At 37.7% G+C, this 24310-nt stretch overlaps 1 long non-coding RNA gene across 2 annotated transcripts; it reads left to right on the top strand.

Moving 5' to 3' along the window:
* The first annotated feature begins 274 nt into the window (after positions 1-274).
* On the top strand, positions 275-13762 carry LOC148216428 (uncharacterized). 2 transcript variants are annotated; one of them, XR_015795428.1, is made up of 4 exons: positions 275-4066; positions 9342-9442; positions 10946-11030; positions 11965-13762. It is a non-coding gene; the product is annotated as an uncharacterized LOC148216428 (long non-coding RNA). The 2 variants fall into 2 exon arrangements; XR_015795427.1 differs by lacking the exon at positions 9342-9442.
* The last annotated feature ends 10548 nt before the right edge of the window (positions 13763-24310 follow it).

Consider the following 24310-nt stretch of genomic DNA (forward strand, 5'->3'; position numbering starts at 1 on the left):
CACAAAAGTACCCCAAAAGAGTATTTTGCAATAATCATAATCATAATATTAATAATAATAAACCATCAGCATTGACAAAATCACCATCAGTCAATTGCAAAAGTCAGCTTTCCTTGAAACAGCTTATATCCTGCAACGATACCTTTAACACCATCAAACAACATCTGCCTATCCCAGATCCTTGGGAAGGACTCGATAGGTGGATAAAAATGCCAAATCCAGTCTAAACATCTGGCCAAATCCAGTCTAAACCCTATCATAACATATTAAATTTATATGCCACCCAACTTCCAGCAACTCTGGGTGATTTGCAGATTGTTAAAAACATTTAAAAACAAGGAATAATACAAAAATAACACAATGCAAAGGAACAAAGACGGCAGAGAAAACAAATCGAGATGTGAACAAGGAAAAGGAAGAAAAGGGCATCAGTTGTTCTCACGAAAGGCTGGGCAAGAGCCACTACTTCAAGGCCCTTTGAAATACCAGTAGGATGAGGGTCATTCAAGTCTTGGGGAGAAGCTCATTCCAGAGGGCAGGAACTGGGGAGGCTAGAAACCAGCTATTCTCTGCCACACATCTGTCACACTTTTTGTCAATTATGTAATAAAGTGGTGTATCCAGGTCACTGCCACTGTGGACAGTTTCAGAGAGGCTCTACTCTGGCATATTCCCTAGTTGTCTATCCCATGGCTATGAGAAGGTGGAAATTGGAATGGTAATAAAGGCAGTGATTCTAGAGAGGCCATATTTTCACAGGAGCTCTCTAGGATGACTAGTAATCCTCCAGATAGTAGTTTGCATGATATGGCTGACTGGGAGGAGTTACTTTAGTCTCAGACAAGATTAGATCTGTTTACTAATGGATCTAAATCACACAGTTAATTGTCTGGATCAATTATATAAAATTTTTAATTTGTATTAACAATTTTAATTACGATAGTAAAAACTAATATAAACTAAACTTAAAGAAAGAGAATGGAAAAAAGAATAAAAAGTGCAGGGAAAAAGAAAAAGAAAGAAGAAAATGAAAAGAAACAATATAATAAAGAAAAAGAAAAGAAATATATAAAGAAGTGACTTCCAGCCTTCATCACAAGTATAAACAAATATAATAACTCCTTATAATCTCTTCATCCGATATTCCATCCTTTATCTATAATATTAATTTTTCAGTCCTGGTGTCAGCAAAAAGACCATTAAGGTTTGTGAGAACTTTGCAAAAAACTGTCCTATTTTAACCTTGATCAAATAAACCAACTTTATATTCCTTCCTTTTACTTGTAACAGTCTTAATATTTAATTCAATCAAATATTGTCATAGGATTTGATTTCTCTCTAATTCTTCTTTATCCCATCACATAGATTTCTTCAAGGCTTTAACAAGACTCTTTTTTAGATCCAGTAAGAAAACATTTTCCAGGTTATTCTCTTGGTTTATCATTTCTATTTCCCTTTTAATTTTTAAAACTTTAGCCAGATTCTTTTGTATATCCAGTAAAGCATCCTTTCCTCCTGGCCTGTCTTTTGTAGTTCCACTTTTGGTACTTTCTCTGTCTTGTCAGATAAAATTGGTTCCATATCTCTCATTTCTTCATTACCATATTTTAGACAGTCTATCCATAGAAGCAGACATCACTATTGACAGTGTTGATATTGTAGTTACTAATTTCTGGCTGTACTCGTCAGAAATCTCCTTTAATATTTCCAATGTTATAACACTTTGTGTCATTTTGCAAGTCCCAGTATTACCTAACATCAAGGACAGGCTTGTATTTTTTTTTTCTTCTGCTTAAAATCTTTAGTCCCCTCTAGTGTCCAGTTATTTTTTATAGTTAATTCCAAAATCTCATAGTAAAAGTCAATATTCCAAATTTATCTGGACCCTTAATCCATTTATAACTTTCTTAAATCAAAATCTTATTTAGTTTTTTGCTGTTTATTTCAGATTATTTAAGTTCTTAAGCTTACAATTAGTTTTTATTTTGTTCAGAGACGAAGACAAACTTACCCAATGAAGACTTTTCAAACTTGTCATTCCAAGGGTCTCTAATAGCTTTAAGGAGGTTTATAGGTAATTTCTAAAAGTGATTAGAAAGTGAGGTTTGTGACCTTAGTGCCCTTTAAAAGGCTCCGCTGCAGTTGTGAGCAAGATGGTTGATCCTGTCATCTCCTTGTGCTCAAACCCATGGACAACCACTGTCCTGTGGTTTCCTCATGAGGACCAGCTGTCCAAAGCACATGTGGGTGATCTCCTGTTCTCTCCTTATTCAGAAAGATTCCAAGGAACCAGTCTACTCACTTTAGCAGAGCTGTCTTCAGTTTGCCATACCTTCCCCAGAAGCCACTGTATCAATTATACCTGATTTCCTCTTTGCCTGACATGAAAACCCTAGCCCTCTGCCACTATGACCCAGTCAATAAACTGTGAGCAGGGTGAACAGGGCCAAAGAGAAAGAAAGAGGGAGGGAGAGAAAGTACATTTGCTTATGGAATATTCCAATTTTCAAAAAAATCTAAAAAATCCATTGGCCACATTCATTACATTCTGTTTGGTTTCACAACATAAAAATCTCTCTCCATTCTTTTAAACTTCCCTCCCATCTTTTAAACTTCCCTCCCATCTCATAAAGAAGTTAAATATGCTTAGCAAGCCACAGCAAGATGTTGGAGACCAGAACAATGATTTACGTTGTTTTATGCCAACATATTTCATAAGGACAATAAAATGACTCACCCCACCTTTCTAAACAGGCCATTTGCACTTTTATTCCTTTGGTTTTAATTCTATTCTATTGGAAGGGCAACCCACTCCAATTCCAATTTAAAGCTCAAAGAATCACAAAAAGAGAAAGCAGGGGCCCTGGAGACTTTGGGAATAAGGTAACTCTTGAACAGCAGAGAGATAGCATGCAGGTCACTAGATCAGTCTTTATGGTCAGATGCACTGTATTTCTATTCACAGCTACCATTTTTGCTGTTGCTCCTGAGAATGTCCTTATGCAGAAAAAAAAAAGGCCTATGCTTGTAACTGGAGGCTCCCTTGATTTTTCTTACAGGAAGTACTGCTTTTTGATTGTTGATTACTGATTGCTGTAAATGTCTCCATTAGAGAATCAGGTCTTTCTCCTTTGCTGGACCTCTGCTTCAGGACATGTTCTATACATCTGGCTCCAGCTCTTGCCTTTCTATTGGAGAATCTTGACTCCCAGGCTACCATCCGTATTTGGAAGCAGCCGGGAGTGATGAAGAGGATCATGAGTTTGGGCTGGCTGTCTTTTGGGAGCAGTTTGTGTCTACAGTAGGTTGTGTGACAGCGAATATGAGAAGCTGGGCCATGGAGGAGTCTCACCTTCCTCAAAGAGGACATCGTAGTTTACAGCCCTAGGAGGAGCAAGAAGACCATATGCTCCGGGAACTATGGCATAATCTGGACCTCCCTATTTGACCTATTTCAAGGCCATGGTTTGAAGCAATGCCTGTATTTTCATTTCTTCTTCCTATGCTTCCTCGTTATACACCCCCACATAAACATAATATGTCTTTTTAAATAATAAGCTTGAGAACAGGGATTGTCAGAATAAACACGCTTATAGTATTCTGTTAGCCACTTGAGGATCCTTTATAACAAAACAGTGAGATAAAGGATATACTATAAGCAAACAAAAAAAAAAAAACTTTCATTCATAGAAGTAAATTAGTGCATCAAGTTAATTTGCTATTCCATTCTCTTATTAATAGCCACAGTTTATGGAGTCTCAGTTAATAATGAATAAAGTCCATCTTCCAATTTCCCAAAAGCTTTCTTCTCCTGCCTTGTATTACCACCTCATTCTTGAGTACTTAAGAATTTCTTTTTGTGGTAGTTTGAAGTTAGGAAGTGAAAATGATTGCATGTGTTTCTAATCTGTTAATGTTCCATTTTCTTCTTTTTGTACTTCTTTGAGATTTAATGGAAGCACGGAAAGCCACAGTTAATAGTAGAACTTCAAGAATATTGGAAAGACTATTCTACCAAGAAACAAAGGATTTTCACACGCTCTCCTTTGCTAACTTAAAAACTAAGGTAAGTACAACAATTACACATCCTACGCAAAAAATGTGCCCAAATGTTCTTATCTTTTGAGGGGAAAAAAAATCAAAATCAATTTATATTTTCCCGAACTGAATGAGGGCAGTAAAGGAAATCATGCAGAAGAAAAGTTTTGGAAGACTACAGTTATTCAGAATAAGCTCCAATGCACAGATGACATTATAGTAGCCCTAGGAATAATAAGATAAAAAACACTCTTAGGTTTAGTCAGAATTATAGATATCAGAATCCCAACTATCATTAAAGTTCTCTAACAAAAGGAGACATACAATAAGATTCAATCAGACTATGTCAGCCCTTCAAAGTTGACCAAATCAGGAAACTAAAGTTATGAATACTAATACTACTTTTATTATAAGGGATTTTTGTTTTGTTTTGTTTTCTTTGGTGACTTTAAGTCAGTTTTTGACTCCTGGCGACTGCCTAGGCTAGTCCCTGCAGTTTTCTTGGCAAGATTTTTCGGAAGAGGTTTGCCTTTGCCTCCTTCCTAGGGCTGAGAGAGAAGGACTGGCCCAAGGTCATTCAGCTGGATTTGTGCCGAAGGCTGGACTAGAACTCATAATCTCCTGCTTTCTAGCCTGATGTCTTAACCACTACACCAAACTGGTTCTCATCATAAGGCTACAGTAACAAAATCTTGCAAGTCTGAATTCGCTTCCCCCCTCCCTTTATCTTCATGAAAACTAGGCAGGGACATGTCTGAGGTGCTTTCTCAAATTACATTTCTACCCCAGACTCATATCTCTTTTATCTGATAGTTGCCTTGGTTGTTGCTCTTCCTTCAGTTCCTCAAGGTTATTCCTTCTTCCCATTACAGACTAGGACATCTCTCAGGTTGCAGACCTTATACAGTATTTCTCATTGGGCCACTTAGGGACATATCCATTAGCAACCTAAATGGTAGGCTGAACAATAATCCCTAAGTTCTCCTTCCTGCCTTTCTGGATTCAGATCAGCAGGAAAGGCTATCTTGAAAGGGATCTGTCTTCCCACTGAAGCTGCTGCCATCAAGAATCTCTAAGTACAGTTCCTGATACACAAAAATGAGGTCCTTAATATATATCAGCTACTTGGAATGCTTGAACAGAACCACTTTGCCTTCTAGGAAATGGTTGTTTGGCAACTGGCTGTGCTCATTCTGCAGCAATTGCTTTAATGGGCAGCCATTCACCCTTCCCACCCCCACTCCCCACCTATAATAGACATTACTCTACAAATTCCAAATGAGTGCCAAAAGTTGGAGGGCCTTGAAATGAAATCCCATAAATGCAGTTTTAGTATAGTAAGCAGTTAAGCAAGAGGAATCGGGGGGAGAGCGGGAGAGAAAGACAGAGAGAGAGAGAGAGGGAAAAAAAACACCTTGCAGAATTGTTGCAGGAAAACTCTGTCATTGCAATAGTATGTTGAAGAACAGGGACACCGCCTTTGTGTGTGGACCAAAAGGCAGAATTATGTTTCAAGTGAGAAATGTTCTGACAAAGGACTTTCCAAAACTAAAATATTCAGAAAGGTGGCAGTGATCAAATAAACAAGAGGAGCCTTTGATAGTAAAGATGCAGTAGGCAAGAGGTAACTGGAAACAAGAAAAGGAAGACTTGTTGGTAGACAAAGACATTTCCTCTCCACAATTTAATGAGAAGGCTGCTGTGAAGTAAAGGAGATAACCGTCTTGAAGGATTTATATAAGTAATAAGTAGAAGCTGCTTGTTCATCAGCTTTGGATGGCCTGTGGCTGCTTGCTACTGGGTGTCACCTGCTCAGAAAAACAATTTGAACTGCTGGGATGTAGCCAGTAAAAGAAAGAAGATGTTTTGCAGCTGCCTGGTTAGAAGGATTCTGGGCCAAAAGGGAGGGGAGAGAATGAGATCTATAGACATACTGTTTGCTTTTAGGGAACTGATGTTGTTTTTAGGAACTGCCTGGATGTTTGCCAGCTTTTTTGTAAACTAGCAAACAGCATGTCTCCACCATTTTCTTCTTCTCACCAGAAAATTTTAAAAGATACCCCACAGAGAATGGCCTATTCTTGGAATGGTCTCTGTATGGATATATATGTATATGTGTGTTTGTGTGTGTATCCTCAGAACAATTACTGTATTTCTTTAGGCTCTTTAAGGTAAGAATAAAAGTTATGATTATGAGTAACAGCCTCAAGAAAAGGAAAGTATACCGTCTTCTGCCCTGAAGTATCCTGAAAGTATCCTGAAAGGATACTCCCTTCTGTCCTGAAGTATCAACTAGAGCCTTTTCAAGAGACCTGGACCTTTGCTTCCTTAAATGAAAAACATTAGAGCTGTGCAGTATTCCCAGCTGGGCTTCCAAACTGGTGATTTGGAACTCCTCCACTATCCTGAGCTGGAATGAAATTGAAAGCATTGGTTTCAGTTATATTCAGTATGTATTGAATAACAGGACCCTCCATGTGGGCAGTCAGTGACTCTTGTCTCTTACTCCCCTTTAAATTGGCTCTGCAGGTAACTACAGGCTTCAGTTAAGGAAGATAGTTTGAAACCATCTGGCATTTTTCTTGAGCCAATAAGAAGCACATGCAAATATTGCACAATCGTGGAAAGACAATTCAGCACTCTAAACAACTCTGATATCACTGCTGACCCAGGCTGCTGTTTACATTAAACAAGCCTTACCAATCTTACTACATATTGCTTTTTCTCAGGCTGTTTTGCAATGCAGGATATACATCAATACAGATAGAATAATTTAAAACTGATGACTGTTTAGGTAATTGTATTCTGGGCCAATTCAGAAGTAAACTGATGATGAATGTGAGAGCACACCTTTAGGGAGAAAAACATCCATTGTTCCCCCCACCCAGCAGCAAGATGAAAGCCAAATTCCAAATGCTGCATAACAATCAAGATGATATAAATATTTCGTCTTCTTCATATCTACTTTAGCATTTACAGCCAAACTATAATTTACAATGGAAGTCCATGATAACTAAGAACATCTGTCTGTCTGCCTGCCTGCCTGCCTGTCTGTCATAAACTTAATTGGGAGAACAACAAAGGGACACAAATATTGAAGTTCCTCATCTTTTCTGGGCTGCAATTTTTAAAAGTGCAGCTTGTGATAAATGCATAGATTTTTACTGTCATGGCCATCATAGATGGCTTTTCATTCAAGGAACAAGAACAAGAGCTGGATAAGACACCAATTCAATACTAGGGAAAAAAGGCATGGGAGAAGGACCAACACCCACAAATTAGCAACCATGGACTCCAACTCAGACACAAATTGTTGATAGTGTACAGCCTAGGAGAGAACTGAAGGACAAACCTTCTGAGTAATGATCTACTTAGTAAGAATTGTCTATTTGGGAGCAGGTTGCTGTTCCTAAGTAGCCCAGCACTACAATAGCACCAGATATACTTGGATCTACTTGTACCTCTATATTTAAGCATCTGCCTAATAGCATTTAAGTATCAGAATACCACTGGATTTGTACCATTTGTCTTGCCACCAATGAAGCCTTGGAAATTTTAACCCTTGTCTGGACCTAATGACATCTTAATATTCTACCCTCTAAAACTTGACTATAGTATACAGCTTGTATATATTGAACCCTCACCTCAACTGTGAGTTTACATTTACCTAATTGTTTAGAATGACTGTGCCTTATAATCTTGGACTGCTTGTTTTGTCAACAGTTAGCTGTCCAGTTTCTGAAAAGAATGGTTGGCAAATATTTACCAATGTAATTGGGACAAACATGAATCCAAAAAATTAAATTCTGATGTCTGAATAGTTCTGATGTCTGATTAATGAAATAAAGAAGCTACATTCATCTATAGCATGTCCTCTGAATTGTTTGATAAAATGTCTGACATTTATGAATGATAACTGGCTTTCTTGGTAACTCTACCTGCTTAGGAAGCTTAAACTCAAAAACATGGCCCACATAGGCTTTGTAATTCCAATTCTATCATAAGTACATTTGACTTTTATGCTCTTCATTTGATCTGTACCAGCAAAGAGAGAAGGAGGTGGGGAGAGAGAGGAGAACGGAATATACTCAAGTTAAATGAATAAAATCAATGAGACTGAAAGAAAAGCCAATCCAGTTATTGCAGGTTTAAGAGTACAGCATAATGGGAGCACATGCAATCAGGGCACCAAGACCACAGCCAAATGTAAAAAAAAAAAAACCCTAAAAAACTAGTCTTCATTGTTCCTAGGCTAACATACATCATCCCTCATTTCAGATTATTTCATTCCTGAGAATTGGTCATGATAATAAAATAAAGGTATGGCCAATACGTGAACAATGAGAAATTTTGCAAGAAAAGGAATTTCACAGGTCTAGCACATTTTCACCATAACAGAAAGCAAAAGCTGCATTTGCTTGGAGGAATTATTTAGCCTAAGACAAGGATAGGGAATGTGGGTCCCCAGATTATTTGATCATGAGCTGTTAAGGGTTTGAAGGATCACAATTTTCCTATCCCTACCATTAGGTTTTCTTGGTCCAGTAAGCCTTGATGTGATAATGGGGAAAAGCAAAATTTTGAATGTGTAGAGAGAAACCATTGGTTACTTCTCTTGTGCTCAAACAGAGATGGGATAACAGCCCATACTGGCCTGCCCAGAGGAGATCTGCAGGGCTTAATCGATGAGAAGGTGCATGGTTACAGCACATGGTTGCAACATGTGGCTCTCAGATGTTGTTGAACTATCATTCCTCTCAGGGTTCACCATTCAGCATGCTGGCTGAATTTTCCACTCCAATATACTATTTAAAACAGAAGGACTCTAATTGGGGAAAAGTCTAGATTATTCTACAAGCCGTGGCAATTCCAGTCATTTTACACATCAGAGTTGTTAGTGAGGATAAACCAGTCTAAGGCAGCTAATCTGATAGCCTGAAATCATTGCTATGCAAGCTGAAATAAAATTATTAAAGCATACTTTTTTAAAGTAAAGTTTGCTGCCTGAGCCAAGAACTTCCATGTTAAGAGAAAACATTTCCTGAAATCTACTGTAATTCTGTCATGCTTGGTAGAGATAATAAGGGAGGACGGTAATTTTAATTGGTCCTATAAAGCCAGCTCTTATTAAGGTGAATGAATGTAAAAGGTAGATCAAAGGCAGTCCTTCACAACCAGCCTGTCGGCAGTATCATTGAAACAGAATTAGCAGGCTTTCCACGGTTCATGTTGGGAAAGACTGTGGCGTTGCCTACAGTGATCCTCAAAGCTTTTTTCCCCCTCTTCCATTTATGTTTTTAAAGAGCTTCAGCTTCATTGATATTTAATGCTGCTTGACGGAGGAAGAAGGGGAAGATTATAAAGGAGAACAGAAGAGGAAAGGAAGGAGGAAAAGAAAGCAGAGGTTAAGAACCAACATCTTTTTCAACTAGTTCTCTGAGCCAAAGGGGCTTAGGTCTTATTTTTCTTGAGCAATAGCTACTTATAAAGCATAAAGTCTGCTTTCAAAACCAAGAAGACTTTCATATGCAGCTTCTAAGATGTTTATTATTTGTTTACATATTTGTTCATTACAATCTCCTCCTCCTCCCTTTTTTTTTGGTGAGGGGTGACTTCAAGTCAGTTTTAATTCCTGGTGACTGCTTGGACTAGTCCCTGCAGTTTTCTTGGTGAGATTTCAGAAGTGGTTTGCCATTGCCTGCTTCCTAGGGCTGAGAAAGAGGGACTGACCCAGGGCCATGCAGCTGGCTTTGTGCCTAAGGCAGGACCAAAACTCATGGTCTCCTGGTTTCTAGCCTGATGCCTTAACCACTACACCAAACTGGCTCTCTTCTCCCTTTTAAGGTAAATTAACTGAGAGAAAACTAGCCAAAGTCACCCACTGAGTTTTAAGAGAGTAAAAAAACTGCATCCAAATTTATTTGGAAATACTTTAAACATGACTAAATCTAGATCTATGCCATTATGCTGGACTAGTATTAGCTTAAAGATCGTCTTAAACTGAGGCAACTTTGAGGGTAAAGAAAGATTCTAATTGTCCAGAGGTGGCTCCAGAAGAAAGGGTAAAAAAAAGTCAAGATGGCAGTTGAGACCATGTGATTGAAGTCCTGACTTTTTTTTTTTTTTTAATGTGTGTAACACAGATAACACATATCAGAAAGGGAAGGGCTTCAGTTATACAGCCATGGCAGCCAACTTTATTTTTCTGTCTCCCCTGAAGACGCCTGTTTGAAACACCTTATTCTTGGATGACAAAATGGAATATTACTGTATCTCTGTTCCCAACTACAAAGTGCTGTCTCTGGCCCAGGGTTAAAATGAAAGTGCTATTATTGAAGTTTTGCCTGAAATAAGTAAAAAAATATTTAAGGGATATGGAGTAAAACAGATTGATAATAAAGTACTATATGTACTGTTTTCAGATTTCCAAAGCATTCAGCATAGTATGTCATGTATCTAAAGCATGCCTACCCAATGACTTAAGCACATCCAGCATGAAAGATACACACTCAGAAACTAACCTCTGACTCAATCCAAACATCTGCATACATACTTTCAAAGGAAAGGAAAAGTAGAGTGAATGGGAAGAAAGAGATAATAATCACCTCATCAACAATACAAAAGAACTTTACCATGCTTTATATAAAAATTTTGTGTAAGACTGCGAACATTCCTTTGATCTTAAATGATGTGGATACATACATTCTTCAAATATTTTTCTAATGTGCCTGATTAGTAAGATCTCATGGGCTTATGAAGAAATCGTTGCACTTGTTTCATTTGAAACCAAGTTGGGACTTGCACACAATTCTTCTGCAAGATATATTTAGCAAGGTTCCCATTGAAGCTTGAATCCTATAAAATCTTGTATCTTCTAATTACTTGAACTGATCAGATTTATTCACAGGTTTGCAATCTGGGTGATGAATGAAATGGAGAAGATGGAAAAGATCAATGGTTACAATTTGTTTCTACCTTTTGCAAATGTCAAGGTAAATTGTAAATATGGATTAGTGTTAGCAGTAGATATTAATTCCTTTATAATATAGAGAAATAGTATTGCAAATCCAACACTATGTCAGCTTGCATCCATTGACCAACTTTGAGTTCCAAGTTAGTTGTATTAATTGAATCAGATAAATGTTTCAAATTTGGTATACCTAAGCCTACATCACAGTTTTCTTTATATATGTACCTGGTCCTGGATGGATGGATGGATGGATGGATGGATGGATGGATGGATGGATGGATGGATGTTCTTTATCATGTATAATGCAAAGGCAAAATAATTGGAACTATTTGAAAGATGAATATAATAGAATGTTAAGAACAGTCATTCCAAGCCATGATAAAGAAAGATCCCTGTTTCTTGATATGGTTCCTTCTAAGCATCCCCAGTCTTATATTTAAGCCTTTAACACTCAGTGGGATGTGGAGGGATTATGGTTGATGAAGCATGAAGGCAGGTAGTGTGAGTTATTATGAGAGGAGATGTGATGAAGGTGTCAGTATAAGGCTTTTGCCATATCAGTCAGAGAGAAAAAGAAACAGTAGGTTTCCTTTCTGGCTGTGCCTGCACAGAAAAATCCAGCTACTGGATTACTGTTGGATGGCTGACTCACTGTCCAATAGTTCCTGGCAATGTCTTGATAGCATCTGAGTTCCATTCTGAGCAGTTTGATTTGGGTATTTATGTTCTGCAGCAAGGCTTCTCAGATTCACGCAAAATTTACATCACTGTGAGCAAATTCATAACTAGTGTACCTATCACGGTATCTAATTCCAGTTGTATGAATCAGTTTCATCAGGAAGTGGGTGAGGTGCTTGGATCTGTTTGTACCACTACTAGCATGTTAGATGCCATCTTGGCTGATAAATTCTGTGTCATTAATGATCAATAAATTCATTAATACCTCTCTTTTGCAGGCAGAGTTCTCCATCATCTTGAAGGATGTAGTGATGAGGCTTTTGTGTTTAAGAAGCCATCTCTGGCCCAGCTGAAATGAAGCAGATTATCTTGAAACCTCCTAAGTCCAGGTTCACATATATCTCTCTGTGACTGTTAATACAAAACTTGTTGGACTGCTGGAAAGAATTGGGAGTTGGAGGCAGCTGGAGCAGAAAGTGGTACTGGGAAACTTTTGTTTGATTCCTTAAGAATTGTCCTGAGGGATTCTACAAGGTTCTGTCTTGCTTCCCATGTAATTTAATATCGATATGAATTCCTAGGAAAAAGCATTAGTTAGCAGATTTGGTGCTGGCTGTCATTAGTATGCTGATGATACTCATCTAGACTATTTCCTACAAACTTGGGTTTAGACATTTCCAGACTATAAAGGAGTGGATGGAATAGACAATGTCTCAATCTTGCTTCTAAATTATGACTAAGTTACAGTGTGTCGCTATTCACTTTTTGAAGAAAAATGAACATTTCATCTGCAATTTATGACACGTTGCATTGTTTTCATAGTATCCTTTTCCTCTGAATATTCTATGCAAACACCTCTATAATGTGGTTACGTTAAACTGAAGAAAGTGGGCATTCTCATTTAGTGTCCTTATTTATTGGAAGAAACACTTGATCCATTTTGTTGATACTTAATATCGCATGGGCTGGGGAATGCAACTGGATACTTATAGAAATAAAATTATGCCCAAATCCCACTTCCAGTAACAAACATTTCAGGAATTTCCACTCTTTCAAAGACTTTAAAGTAATCCAAAGACAGCTACGGAAGTAGGGTTTTAATCTGTTTAGTATGATGCGTTAAGTACTCTTTTACTTGAATCAATCATATTGCTATTACAAACACATCCAGATTTATAAAGGAATATGCAATTGTTTAGACACTTGTTTAACTGATAAGCATGTAAAGCAGTGAGTTTGCTAAGTGATGTGTAACAACTGCAGACAGGCAGGAACCCCCTTTTTTCCTTCTCCCCATGCAGGCTAACTGCTGAGTTTAAAAAGGAGTAACTGGGAGACTAACCATAATTCCTTTAGCTTCAATCTCTTTTTCTATTTAAAAAGGAGAGGGGGGGAAAACAGATTGCCTCATTAGTTTCCTATCCCCATCCATGAAGAGTTGACTGTTGCACTTCCTTGGGAAGAGAGGAAAGAAAGAAAGGGCTTCACCAAAGCATTTGGGGCTTAGTTGTAATAGGAATAAAGTGGGGAATAGTTACTTTGGAGTTAGGGTGCTTCAGGAATGCTTTGGAAATTAGGTAGCGGTATAATATAGCTCACTGTAAGGGAACTTTCTTTGTAAACATTATCATCATACATGGAAAATCAACTCTATTCTGCCTTAAAATTTGACATTATAATAAGGATAGTCAGCTCACCATGGGATTGCATGAACTGCAGAAAGTCTACCAAGTAAATGATTGTCTGTATTCATTCTTAAAAGGTCAAGTCTCCCTAGAAATAAGTTTGATTCTTGATGATTTTGTGGTTCCTTAGCAATAGTACAAAAGTAATTTGCCCATTGCCTTGTATTATTTTTAAATTATTCTTAATAGTGAAATACAAGCAACTATAACACCAATAAGGAAAAAAAAATACAATATTGGTTATCGGTGAGAAAAGAATCTACATACTTTGGTGGTGATTAAAATAAACAAAATTAAAGGGGGGGGGCAGGGGAATTTTTGAAAGAAAAAAAGATTCCTATACTATTCATGTAATACCAGTATAGAATTAAGTCTGTCCTTAAGCTTGTAACTAAATATAGACCATATGGAAACATGTTGCTTCATCTTTTCATTTTTAGAACACAAGACTTGTTCAAAAATGGATAAGACTTATATCTTGAATCCATTTCTTAGTACTTGGAGGATAAATTTCTTTCAATTTAAGTAAGATCATCTTCTTTGTTGATTTCCAGGTTCAGTAGAGTCAAAGCTCTTCATAAAATGACAAATTCCATACTTAAGGAAGATAATTTAACATCTCATTTAAATCTTAACTATTCTATTTTTCTCCAAGGTTATATTAACATGTGCTATGATTTGAAGCAAAAATAAAGCTATGGCTGGACAAGACCAAATCACATGAGTTAAAGAATCCTTAAATTTCATACATCACCAACATAAAAAAGCTGATGTCCAACCTTTTAAAACATCTGAGAGACCAAATGAACACAAAGTAATATTTTCTGATGAACATAAATATAAAAGTACTATAAAACATACTTGTTATTACTTAAGAATGAAATTAAGTCATAAGAAGTATGTTTTATATTTCTTAAAACCTAGTCCCACTGATTTCCAAGACTGGGTATTCAGATATGTAATTAATGCTAACCATTCTGCTTTTTAATTCCTTATAAAATTGAATTATTAGTTCAAGAAGAGCTCCATCTCTTAAGACCCTAGGATTCCAGGTACCTCTGAGGCTGATAAAACATCTGAACCATACTGTTTAGATAGGATATGTTTCAATAATATATAATGCCAAATGGATGTTATTGATAAATCATATTCAGAATGTAACATCTCACAGTCTTTAAAACAACCATTATAAATCAACTGATTTAAAGTATTTACCCATTGTTTGGCCCAGGCGTTCCAACAGAACATCTGCTATCTTCAAGTCTGGGTTATTCCACAAAGTCAATTCTAGTTTAGCTTTCAAGGATAGAAAGGAAGATCCTTGTTTAATATACTCGGACCCTAAAACTTGCCAACGTTTCAAAAGGGTTACACATTTGTTCTCCAAAAAAGCCCAAAGAGAACAATTAAAAAAAAAAATCTCATAATATAGATGTTAAAATGAGAGCCCAGTAGTACAGTCGAAAATCTGGTAGAATAAGGCCATCTTCATCATAAGGGCAACCTCAGTTTGGCCAAAGATATTCTAAGAGTTTTGGCTCATTAGTCAATCTATCTGGTAAAGTATCTGATAGGAATTAATACTGAAAACTCTCTTAAAATCTCAGTGTAATACTTCTTTTAGTTACATTAATCTTAACCCAGAGACTTAATGGAAGTTTTTGCTATCAAGTTATATGAGGGGGGACCCAAAAAAACCCAGAATTTATTTATAAAAAAATCGTGTATTTATTTTTACATGTTCAAACTTCAGTCACCTTCAAAGTACTCTCCATTTGATGCAATACACCTATCAAGATGTTTTTTTCCACTGCTCAAAACAGGTTTTGGACTTGTCGATTTTGAAGCCTTTTAGTTCTTCTGCCGTTTTTTTTTTTTTTGTTTCACTTCCTCCACATCAGCAAAATGTTTCCCTTTGAGGACTTTTTTCATCCAGGGAAACGAGAAAAAGTCGCACAGGGCGAGATCGGGTGAATTGGGAGGGTGGGGCACAAGGGTCATGCCATTTTTGGTCAAAAACTGCTGAACGCTCAGCACAGTGTGTGCGGGTGCGTTGTCATGGTGGAAGAACCAGTCACCTGTTTGCCACAACTCGGGACGTTTCTTCCGCAAATCATGACGTAATCTTCCAGATAAAACTTTGGTTGACCATTTCACCCGGAGGAACACATTCCGAATGCACATTCCCTCTCACATCAAAGAAACAGATGATCATTGTTTTCACGTTCAACTTCACTTGTGCTTTTTTGGATCATGGGGATGTGGCAGTTTTCCATTGGCTGGATTACTGTTTCATTTCAGGGTCACAGGCGTAGCACCAAGATTCATCTCCAGTTATGACTTTTGAAAAAATATCAGGGTCAGCCTCCAACTTCTCCTTCAAAGCATGGCATGCAGTCAAGCAATTGTCTCTTCATTCGGTGTGAGCAAGCGAGGCACGAATCACCCATCATGATTCAATGCAAAAGCATTGAAAAAAAAAAAACCCACTAAAGCCGAATGCAGCCTCTCACAACAACCCAGCTGACACACTGGTGCAGATGGGTTCCTAGAACACTCAGCTAGTGGGGGAAGCCTGTGCTACAAGGGGCCTGCCCTCCAGAAGATAATTCTGGTTTTTTTGGGGGGTCCCCCTTTGTATCTATTGAAATTACATCTATACATTTAGATATATTTCATTCAACATATTGTGATATATTTTGAGAAAAATATAAGCCCAAATATTTTACGGAGTCAGTACAAATTGTAAATCCTAATTTCTTAAAATAGTCAATATATATTGTACATTCCAACTGATAGTATAACCAGAATATAAACCATATTGCTGTGCCCATTGCCTTCTTTTAAGATCTTTGTCCAACTTCACAGTCTGGTCTATAGCAATAGGATTTCCAGGTTGTCTCCATCTAAGTATTAACCTGGGCTGACACTGTTTAGGTTTCAAGATCAGCCAAGTCAACTTGTCACTAAGCTGAGTCTCTGTATTCATTATTAATTCCATATAATTTTGCCTAAGTCCATACATAAGTCTAATTGGCCTGTTTTCTTTATCCTAGTTTTTTTGTAGTTCAACAGGAAATATGAATTGAGTAAAAAATGAAAAGAGCGCTTATATCACCATATTCTCAGCAAACTTAGCAAGTAGTACAATCAGCTGAGCCTATTGCAAAATGAACTAGTGACCTGCCCATGAAAACAGAGAACCAATAAAAGTCTAGCAGAACTATTATCCATCACGCAAAGGAATAATATAGTTCTTATCAGATTGAGAAATAAATCCAAGAAACCTCTGATAATAATAATCTTCTTGGCAGGGCGTGGTGAAACTTGACATGTTAATGTTTGTCAGATGGATTGAAATCAAGAAACTGAAGATTGATAGGGCTCCATGGCTTGCTTTAGAAGACTTTGTTACAGATTGCACCTGATCACTGTTAATATAGCCTATAAACCACTAAAAGGGGAAAAAACATAAAAATCAAATTTAATTTTCAACTAATCTTTTGTGAGCTTTGATCTGATAAATGGATCAGTTGACCAATTTTAGTATAATGTTGATGTGGGATCTGGCACTTTGAAGGAAGAAATACAACAAGGAGAAGAAAAATTAAATTGAACAAATAAGGCTTAACTCACTGCAGATGTAACTCCACACTGTATTAGATCAGTCTTCCCCATCTGCAGGTCAAGCAGATAAAAATGCTTGACATTCATATATATTACACAAACCTTGGACTTAAAGGACATTACAAATTATATATTCGTATTATGAAGCAAGAGACAATAAATGTACTAGTCTACAGATACACTTGCACAGTCTGTTATAATGGTCCTGTCCCCAAACCCCACCTCAACTCACCAAAATCTTTTAAGATGAACTCATGTGGTATCTCATGCAAGACCTTAAAAATCTTATGAGGTTACATTCTCAACTGAGATGAGTAAGATTTTGGAGTTGTCACTTAAGATCTGTGATGTCAAAAGACATTGAGAATATGTGTGTGTGCATGTGCATGTGCATGTATGTGTATATCTATATTTTAACAAAATCCCCTCTCGCCTCTATGGGTGTCTTCCTCAATCTTGGGTCCTCTACCAGAGGCCTGGGAGTTTGACAGTTCTGCACAGGATCTGAGCTGTTCCTAGCACTACACCCTTCTGGACAGAGAGCTCTGATGTTGTTCCTGGGATCTGCTGGAGCCACTCTCCCAGCTTAGGAGTTACAGCCCTGAGTGCTCCTACCACCACTGGGACCACTTTGGCCTTGACTTTCCACATCTTCTCTAGTTCCTCATTCAGGCCCTGGTACTTCTCCAGCTTCTCATACTCCTTCTTCCTGATGTTGCTGTTACTTGGCACTGCTACATCTATCACCACCACTGTCTATTTCTTGATGAGTAATATCTGGAGTGGGTATATCTCTTGGGATCTGGCAGTGAAGTATGAAGAGGGGCAAGGCAGAGGACAGAACATGGAAATAAATATTTCTTTTTTCCTGATACCTACGGAAAAGGAAAATAATACTTATTTCCATGATGTTCTGTCCTTCTCTCTCTTGGCCCTCTTCATTCATCACTATCTAGTCAATTCTAATTGTTTTCTCCGTGCTTGCCCATAGTAATTTGGCCCACTGGATAGGACTGTGAGGTTTCAATCAAAATACTAAATTAGAAAGTTTAAAAAAAAATTAAAAATTGTTAAGCAGCTGAAATGGGCAAAATACTTATCTCCATTTCTTTCTCTTTTCTCGTCTCAAGCATGTTTGCCTTGCATTATGGTGCTTTGTGCAACTAGGAACATAATGATGGAATAAAGCAATGCTTTACTGTATTTATAATAAATTAAGGAACGTGAAACACTCATAGTACTTCACCCTTTGCCTGTGCAAGCGGTTCATAACTCCAGCAACCTGATGAGCCTTGGGGTTCTGATAAGTTGCAAATCCCCAGTTATTTGCCTAAGTCCAAGATGAATAATAGCATAAGGGTATAACCCAAATGGAACCTAGGGAGAGTTTCAGAGTAGTGACTAAAGCAACACACAGCTACATCAGGGGAAATTTGCAAAAGCTAATTGTTCCTTGAATAGTGCATTTAACACACCCAACATGGTGTCAGATATGGGTCTCTATCAGGCAATTAACAAAGGGGCATAGATATAGCCTGAAGCTGCTGCTTCAGCTTCAGTTTTCATTTCCAACCTTTAGCTGACAATATAAATAAGCACGTTTATTCTGATACATGACTACTGGCACAGAACATCAAGGAAATGCATAAGAACAAGCCATTGTGAGCCTGGGACAGAGGACTACATTGGTTGCCCTCTGGAATGAGGTTCCTCAGGAGATTAGAATGACCCCCATCCTACTGGTGTTTCAAAGGGCCTTGAAGAGCTGGTTCTTTGCCCAGGTCTTTGCCCAGAATAAGTGAAGCTCCCTTTGGATTGTGTGGGTTGTTTTCTGTTGTTCCTGTCTAGTTTTGTCATTGTTGCCATCTTTACTCCTCATTTTTGTCTCTTGTTGCTTTTAATGTTTTTAATGTTTTAACTGTAAGCAACCCAAAGTCACTTGGAGTCAGGTGGCATAACCATAACAACAACATCTGCCTATCCCAGGTCCTTGAGAAGGACTTGATAGGTGGATAAAGATGCCAAATCCAGTCTAAACATCTGGCTGACTGTGCGACCAACCATAAATCAATAAATTGTAATAATAATAATAATAATAATAATAATAATATCAGAAATAATGGCAGATTAATGCAGAAACTGGCAGTGTGGAAGAACTCTTAATCTGACTTCTTGCCTCAATGCATTGTGCCGAGAAACAGAGGACCCACTTAGTGCATGTGGTGGAAAATTCACCCAAATCCATGCCGACACCTGGAGAGGATTCAATTATTATTTTATTTTCTGAAACTATGAAGTTATTGTTCTCTTGCACCTAGATGAGCCAAGAGCATCTGCTACAAGGTTGCATAGGTCTTATATTGAATGATTAAAGATAGTTTGAACATGGGTATACATTAGAAAACTCCAAATACAGAAAGGATTGCTTTTATGTATATAAAGAACTGAAAGGAAGATGTGGATATTATTCACAGACGTATTCTTTGAAATGTAATATAGCTATTTTGATATATGAGGTGGTACAAGGACTCTAACTGTTATCCTATACTTTACTGTGGAAGGAGGGAGAGATAAGGAAGCAATATTACACAAACTTGTATCAAAAGCCATGTATGGATTCTGTAGGTATTTAAATCATTGCAGCATGTTGGCACAACTATAAAAATGCCTTACTTAAAAGAACTTCATGAGAAATGCAACTAATGGCAGTACTATGGCTTTATACAAAAACAATTATAGCAAAATACAATCAATTAAAACTAAAATTCTTCTTTCAGTTCTCCAAAGGAACCACTAGATCAGCCATAGAGTGAATATTCTCCCAACAAAGGAGACTCATGGCACAACTCTTTTTATCTACTCCCAGGAAAGTGGACAGATGATTGTACTTTTTGATAGTTCTCTAATTACAGCTGGTCCTAAGACCTTAAACAATGAATGCTATTTCCAACCCAAGACCAGTAGCACTTGTCCAGGTGCTACAGGCTGTTCATAAGCACAGCAGGTGCTACTGTATGACCCAGAATCTGATATTCAAAGGTGCATTTCCTTTATATATACCAATGGTCCATTCAGTAGTTATAGCCAATAGCAATTGATAGGTACATTCATGAATGGTAAGATCACCATTCTTAGTATCACTCTAAGCATGACTATGGCTCCATAGCTACATGCTTCCAAAGATGTCTACAATCCAGGGGAAACTTGTTGCAGCCAGCCAAATACTTCAGTAATGATGTAATTTACTTCTGATGTAATTCTGTACAGGTATGAAAGCACTTTTGTCTTTCTATTTCAGGGACTGACTCTCTGATCCCCCTCCCGCATCTAAGAAAACAGTTTGCAACTCATTTTGTGAGATCCTTCTGGGTTGCATTAACCCTCCATTGCCATCTGTTTCCAAAGTTTGCCTACCCAACAGAAGTGAACGTGGGTTCTAGGTCTCAATCCAATGAATTAATCTATGGCCATTTTTTGACAAATTCTATACCAGTGACTCATAGCATCTTCATACCATCACCCAGCCATTGTTGACATGATACAAAGTCTATCCTCATTACTATTATTCTGGCACATTGATGGCTTGGTGACTCTAGAAGATGCTATACATTGCTGCAGGGAAATGACATTAACAAGACATACAGGAAGAAAAAAATGCATTACCACAGCAGAAGTCATGTTTTGCCTAAGCTCAAATAAGAAGGAAAGCCTAAAATATCTAGCCTTGGATCTATTATGGAATGTGTGACATAATACATCACTATCACTTCTTAGGTCATACACGTAATTTTGTGATAATGTGCATGTGGCTAATGTTTCTGTAACTTAACTACTCTGTACATGATTCAGTCAAAACGTTAAAACTCTCTTTCTCAGGTCATTCCTTGCTTTAGGAACAGTTGGATTCTTTCCCCTTTGGTTTCTGGAAATAATTACTGCTATCTAATGCAGGGGGTGAGCAAACTGATGCTGTTTAGATTTTGTTATTATTATTTCAACTTCCATCAGCTCAAGCCATCAAGGCCAATGGCAAGGGATTGCGCCTGGATCTCAGAATGACTTGGTAAGTACAGTTATGAAGGTTAATCAGAGAAACAGCAACAAAAATATTTTGGATGGGGTAAGAAGGAGGAAAAACTGTTGTCACTCAGAAGGGTAAATTCTAACATTTGAAAACTGAGGGAGTCTAGAAAACTGGTTGGGAGCATCTCCTAATGTTGAGAAACCATAACCAGGTGGCCTTCTTATTCCAGTGCCCTTACAATAATATTTTCAGAATGATCCCATATAGAGCATATTTGTTAACCTGAATTTCAGCCAGAAACTCTATACTGATTTGCCAAAAACATGGAAAATTATCTTCACAGTCCACTTACAATTGAAATCATTTCAGGCAGTACTAACCCAAGGTCATCACCTGATTCTACTTGAGAGAAAGAGTTTGTTTTCCTTTTAAATACACTTAAAAAGTTACCAAATTTCTTGGTCTAGAGAACCATGTTTTCTTCAAACTTCTGTCCTTTCTCCTACAAAGTTATAATTTCCAGCATTGCACCTACCTTTTCTTACATTTTAATTCTCTTTCTCAGCTACAGATGAGTTGCTCAACTGATTCTCTCTGTTATATTAAAATCTTCCAAGGCTAGTTGAGGATTTGTGGCTGACTGATTATTCAGTCAAGGGCCACAGTTGGCCATCCAAAGATAGGAAAGACTGCTTCCTGGAGGCTCATTGGGGCTTTGTCATCATACAGTTTGTGAGGCTTTTTAAAACCTGCTTCCTTTCTGACAGCTTTTGAGAATTAGCTTTTCTGTGCACTGTATTCTATGACCCATGCTGATTGCTTAACTGTTATATTTTAGGTTATGTGATTGCTTGTGTATTTGAGCCAACATTATTCTTTGTTTTCCATTATGCTCACACAGAGGTGGACAAGTGTACAGCTTCAGGATGCATATGTCTGTCTGTCTGCCTCCCCCTTCCCTCTTTTTTTTTTTTTGTTTGTTTTCATTGTCTTCAGAGCCCACTAACCATCATGGTTGAAAACCCACAGCATAGTCTATCTTACTTTGAGATGGGTACACCCACACAATGTCTGTTAAATCAGACATCAAACTCCACCACCTACTCTGCCCCACCCAAACGTATGATGTCAACCCACCCATTTTGCAGCCCTCAAGCACATCCCACATGCTAAGTGCAGTTCTAAGCCAGTAAAATTTGCTCACTCATGTTCTAGAGTATTTACTGTTAGCGTTCAAGCTGAAATTCTAGGTCTGCAATGTAAAGAAGCAAATAAATATAGGCCCTGATTAGAACAGCAATTGATTTAATACATTTGACATCAGAGACACCATTGGCAGTTTTGCAGGCGTTATAATGAGAGGAATCTTCTCTTAGTCACACTTTGAATAAACCTATTGAAATCAGTGCAATGAGTCATGGATCATCAAGTCCCATTGATGTGAATGAGTCTACCTTGAATATAGCGAAGACTGGCTTCAACCCCTTGCAGAAATGGCAAAATGGTGCATGAATTCTAAAGATTAATAAAGGAAGAAGACTGCTTTCCTTTTAACAAAACCCGTGGCTTATCCCTAATTGGTGTCATGTGTCTTTATTGCAAATGCCATTCAAGTTTTATTTTGCTTGGAGGCAACTAAAGCTAAGAATACGACACTGTACCTTATTTCATGTCCAAATGTATTTTGCTACACATCTGAACCAATCAGAAGATATTTTTTCTAAACACTGCAAAGATTTCCTCTTGTTGTTTCAGGATATTTCTGAAACGTGCCTCTGAGCTGAAGGCTTGGGTTTGATTAATGTATCGTTTCCTTTTTCAAATTAAAAACAGGGATCCTGAGTGATGGTTTAATAATTTTTGTTTGCTCTTCTGCTCTTTCCATGTGGTCTTAATTGCAGCCTGGTTCCCAGGCCTGATTAGGAAGATTGTACATCTGACTGCAGTTTAAGGCAGTGCTTTGAGGCAGGAACTCAGACTTTTTTTATTTCCAGTAAATGGGAACAATCTGGAAGGGAACCAGGAATATCATCTACCTTTCCACTATCATTTCTCCTGATTAGAGAAACTGCACAACAGGAATAGAACAGTATTGGGGAGCTCAACATACATTACACATAAGCGTCTATAACAAGGCTATTGTACTAGTTTGGTGAGGGGTTGTTTTAATCAAAAAATTAATAAATAAAAACCTTTCAGGACCTTAGATCAGTATTGTTGAGAGGTGTTCCCCCCCCCCCCCCCCGCATGCTATATTCCCTGAATTCCATGTGCACCATGATGTCTTAGGGAGGCAGACTGAGAAAAACTTCCTTCCATATTCCTCCATGAAATCATCTATCATCTCTCTCTCTCTCTTGCTCTCACTTCCAGTTTATTCTGTGTAACATGGGAGCCCAAAGTAAAACATTTTAGGGATGCCCTGATTCCAAGCAAAGGTCAGTTCCAGCCACCAGGTCTTTAATGCCTAGGACTATTGCCCTAATCTGAGAAATTTTCCGTACTCTAGGAATCCTGGCTAGGAAGATTGTACCACCTATCTGTCTATCCCATTTTTTAAATGTATTTAGGATCCAACTAGACATTATTCTGTGCATTTTTGGAAGTGTGTTTAGATTGCCTGTTTCCCTTTCTGAGAAAAAGCTGTTTCTCAGAAAGGGAAACAAGCAATCTAAACACACTTCCAAAAATGCACACTCAGAGAAATGTCTAGCTGGACCCTAAATACATTTTTAAAAAATGAATTTTAAATATAACCTGATCTATACAAAACAGCTACTTATTGAATGGTTTAGGGCACATTCCTTGCCTTTTCTTACTGCAAAATGCCCAATGCTTAGCTATGGGATCAGCAAAGACATCATTCATGTTATAAAAATATAGGGGGATCATGACAGCAAGAGAAAGCAAGTTTCAACAGAAAAATGTGCAACTCTAAAATGCTGATTTTCTTCCTTATATTTCTGTACATTTTGCTCCTCATCTCAGCTTGGCGACCATATGGCTGCTTTCTCTCAGAAAGAAAGGTAGCTTGATAGCTAAGACTACCTCCTGATTCAAAGACAACATGCCTTAAATATCAATTGTAGGCACTATGCTTGTGAGCTTCCTGAATTCCTCTGCTTGACCAAAGTGATAGACTACAGAGGTTGTTTGCTTGATCCAACAGGAGACCTTTTATGCTCTATCTACCCTTTTACAAACACATTCTAAGGGAAATATGCATATTGATTGAGCCTCAAATTCATAGTTTAACAGTGCAATCTTATAACCCATTTCTTTCAAAGA

This window comes from Python bivittatus, unplaced genomic scaffold (genome assembly GCF_059951505.1).
Source record: "Python bivittatus isolate LINGU-HERP-01145 unplaced genomic scaffold, Pbiv_v1 ctg000060_np1212, whole genome shotgun sequence".
Lineage (NCBI taxonomy): Eukaryota > Metazoa > Chordata > Lepidosauria > Squamata > Pythonidae > Python > Python bivittatus.